Source organism: Prionailurus bengalensis, chromosome D1, assembly GCF_016509475.1.
Source record: "Prionailurus bengalensis isolate Pbe53 chromosome D1, Fcat_Pben_1.1_paternal_pri, whole genome shotgun sequence".
Classification (NCBI taxonomy): Eukaryota; Metazoa; Chordata; class Mammalia; order Carnivora; family Felidae; genus Prionailurus; species Prionailurus bengalensis.
In genome coordinates, this window is record NC_057346.1 from 14,328,433 (window position 1) to 14,332,733 (window position 4,301).

Below are 4,301 nucleotides of genomic sequence, written 5' to 3' on the forward strand. Positions count from 1 at the left end.
GGTTTTTTTTTTTTTTCCCATTCAGGTAAGTCCACATTTGTGCAGAGAATGGCAAAGCTGAGCAACACTTGGCTTTTGGCCAGTCCGTGTGGTTGTCTTTCCAATGACTGTGACTGATCCAAGTTGGGACATTGCTGACTTAATTTTGCAAACTTACAATTGTACTAGAGACAAGGTGGGTGCCAGTGCTGCTGACGTGCAGACTCACAAGAGGTTTTCCTTGGTTAGGAATGTCCATCCCTCCCAGTCATGAAGAGAGTGCAGTGTGGAAGTTGAAAGCAGGGGAAATTACTTGGCCTGTTACCAAGTATTTTTAATAGCAGCATCCTTCAATTTGTCTCCCGTGGCTTGACCTAACCACAGGAGGAGACGGATGCCTGGCAAGCCATGAATCTTGCTCAGAAAGCCACTCTCTACAGCTGTAAATGGAACCATGCACATCAAGACCTTCGTCCGTTGGCTGGCAATCGAAGGGACTCAGCAAACAGGACACGTGTGCACATGCAGACACATACCCCAGCAGTCCTAACAGCACTAAGGACCTATGGCATCTGTGGTTCCTAATTGATCCAACCTCAGTGGGGGACTTACACCCTCAAACTCTCAAACAATGTTTTCAAAAGAAAAAAAACATTATTCCACACTGAGAAAGTTGAATTAATGAATGAATATTTATCATTTGTAATCTCCCCAAGAAATCTAGTTCTCAAAACATTTCAAAAGTCTCTAGCACCCTTTTAAGCATCTTTAAGTCCTTTTAAATGGTTAAAATTTAAGTGTTGACTGTTACTTAGCTACAATGATGTCATAGATAAGACATGAACCTTTTAGCTCACGAATTACTGGCTTATCCATACCCTCCCAGTTGTGAAATATTGCCTCTGCCCACAAGGAGGTTGGGCCTGGTAGGAAAGATGAGACACGTACATAAATAATCTCAATTCAAGGCATCATGTGATCAGTGCCACATGTACAGTATAAATGAGAAAGGGAGCATTTGCTTCTTGGTGGGCAATTAGAGGAGACATCCTGTAGGAGTCTCCCGGGAGAGGCAGTTGAAGAACGAGCAGGACTGTACTAGGTAGATTTGGAGGGAAAAGCAGGAAAAGGAGAAAGACTCCGAACTGGGTTAATGGAATGAAAAGTGGGCCAGTTTAACTTGAGCATGAGGTTTATGTGGGGTGATAAGTGGGAGATAGATTTGGGAATGTAAATTGGGACGAGATTATGCTGAGTTTTGAGTGTCAAGGTAAGGCTTGTGGGTTTATTTGGGACACAATGGGGAGCCGTTGAAGGTTATTGAGCAAGGAAGACAAATGATCAAATTAGTTTGTTCCCAGTCCCTGTTTTCTGAGATCATATGATTCTTTCTGGCAGATACTATGTACAGCCTAGACTGAAGCCAAAACTACTCTCCCAGGCAGCGGCTACCCTGGCTGTGCTTCCCGCCTGCTCTCATGCCCAGAAAGCTCTTGAACAAGGCCCCTTTCTGGGCATGCAGCCTGGGTCAGCTTCCCTGAGCTTCCCTCTCTAACTCCTGCTTTACGGAACACACTCCACGGTTCTTAGATGAGGCTCCAGATTCCTCGGCAGCTATGATTCAGTAACCGCAAACCTTTCTCTATTCCCAGAAAAATAAGTTAATTGATGATTGCCTTAATTATAAATTTTTCAACTACAAATTTATTTTTAAATGTTGGCCTCTGCTACAGCTTGCCTTTAATAGAATCTTGTATGCGATGCTACTTGATTTAGTACAAAATTATATTTTTAATTAGCCCGGGCTTTGAAGTTGGGCCCATCTGGATCGGAATCCTTGGTCTACCACGTACTAACTCTGTGACCTTCAGCAAATCAATTGCCATTTCTGGGCCTCAGTACACTCATCTGCAAAATGTGGGCAATTATGTCTTTCCCACCCGGGTTTTATAAACACTAAATGAAATTAAATACACGTGGAGTGCCTACCCAAGTGGCAGGCGCTTTGAAGTACTCAGCAAGTACCCTATCTCCCACTCCTTCACCCACCCTTTCCCCGTCCTCCTCCCCTGCCCTTGGGGGTTAGAAGTGTGCTTTATACCAAGGTTGGACGTATCAGCATTTGGCGACATTCTACAAAGAGAGAGGCAGTGCTGGTGTGTGGAACCAGCATGAAAGTTAGGTGCGGGACAGAACTGTGTTCAAAGTGTGGCAGTTCTCACCAGCAGTGTGACTTGGGTAAAGAATTTATCCTCTCCGGGCTTCAGTGGCTTCCTATGAGAAAACCTCCCACCATGTGCAATTACCAGGACGTTCCCGCCAACTGGCACATTCAGTGCTCCTCAGTACCACATCTCCCACTTAGTAGGGCTCAATACATGTTAGCATCAGAGGCCTCCAGCGGCCAGTCTCCACAAGTTTGAGGACCACTGGACTCAAACCTTTCCCCTCTCAAACCCACCATTTGTAGTTCCCTCTTTCTTCTTCTTTTCTCAATATTTTCCATCCTCCTGCATTCACCCTTCCTCCTAGAATAGGTGAGCAGAGCAAATGAGAAGACACAGGGAACACACTTACCTCTGGAGGGTGAGCCACACTAAGTGCCCGAGGTATGTCCTGTGTCTCTCTCCTGACTGCAGGAGCTTCATCAGCTCTGCCATCATTGCCTCTTCCCAGGCATCTTGGGTCCCTCTCCAAATCCACACTCACAGAGCCCACAGCAGTACTGATCCTCTCATCTGCAACAACAACAAAACCCAGGGTCTTCGTAATGCACAACAGGGCAGGGGGACTCATTTCCTAGGGGAACCCAGAGGGGTCAGCAGTCAGGACAGACAAAAGCCAGGACAGTGGGCCCAGCAAAGAAAACCCAATGGATGATTTGCTATCCCAGCTTTGTCCATTTTGCTGAAATCAAAGCTCATAGCCCTCTCTCTCCCTTCACCAAAGCAGTTGTTATTTCTGCTAACTCGCCCTGCAAACATTAATTAACTCTCTACCAACCATGGCCAGATCCCACAGAATTCGGTCCCCCAAGTAGCACCCCTCCATGCATCGGGAAGGAGTAGCTGTTTGTCCTCTGACCCTGCATTCCCTGCCAGCCGGGGATTGCTGCGGACTTTGGCCCCAGAATCCCAGCCTCCAAGAAGGGAATTATCTTGTCTTCCTAAAAACCAGAGAAATGCCCTTGCTGAGGAAAGGATCTAAAGTATGAAAATAATCAATGTTCACAGCCATGCTGTACAAGGCTCCTCCGTGGTCCATGCAGGTCTTTGGATGCAAGAAGACGGCCATGACCGTGGTGCACAGCAAAGGGGGAACAGTCTCATCAAGGTGAATGGGTGGCCCCTGGAGACGATTGAGCCACACACACTGTAGCACAAGTTACGGCAACCTGTTCTGCTTCCGGACAAGGAGCGATTTGCCTGGGTGGACGTCCAAGTCCGTGTAGTGGTCATGTGGCCCAGATTTAGGCAATCTGCTAGTCCCTCTCCAAAGCCCCAGTGGCCTATTATCAGAAATACATGGATGAGGCTTCCAAGAAGGAGCTCAAAGACATCCTCATCCAGCACAACCTGACCTTGCTGGTAGCTGATCCCCTGCACTGCAAATCCAAAAAGTTTGGTGGTCCTGGTGCCTGTTCTCCTACTGTTAAGGAGCAGTGTTCGCCTTTATAATGAACAATTGCCATGGGACAAGAAAGAGAAAAGAAAAGGAAAGGAAAGGAAAGGAAAGGAAAGGAAAGGAAAGGAAAGGAAAGGAAAGGAAAGGAAAGGAAAGGAAAGGGAAAGAGAAAAGGAAAGAGAAAAGGAAAGAGGAAGGAAAGGGAGGGTGGAAGGAAGGAAAGAAGGAAGGAAGGAAGGAAGGAAGGAAGGAAGGAAGGAAGGGGAAGGAAAGAAGGAGGGAAGAAAAAAAACCCTCCCAGTTTTATTCACTTTGCTGTTTACCACTCATTGACCCCCCCACCTCTTAAAATCAGAAAGACCTTAGAAAAAAACACCATCTGGTTTTTTCATTTCACTGTGAGGAAATGGGGTTGGAGAGGCTGAGAGATTTGCTCAAGGACATCATAACTGCATTTAGCTGAGGCTTCCTTCCACAGCTCCCTGGGGTCACACACAGCCACTACTCTGGAAGCAAACACTGGTGCAGAAGTAGACCCTGAGTCAATCCATGACTCAGTGAGATTTATACTGAGCACCTATTGTGTGCCAGACACTGTGCTAGTCACTTTCATGTATTTTCTTTCATGGGATTGGCCTGTTCAGTTTTGGACTCCTGCCAGCATGAGCACATAGTAGTTGCTCAATAAGGTGGGCTTT

The 4,301-nt window shown here is 46.6% G+C and overlaps 1 pseudogene; it reads left to right on the forward strand.

Moving 5' to 3' along the window:
* The first annotated feature begins 3,214 nt into the window (after positions 1 to 3,214).
* Positions 3,215 to 3,570, forward strand: LOC122483716 (annotated as a pseudogene).
* Positions 3,571 to 4,301: the final 731 nt, after the last annotated feature.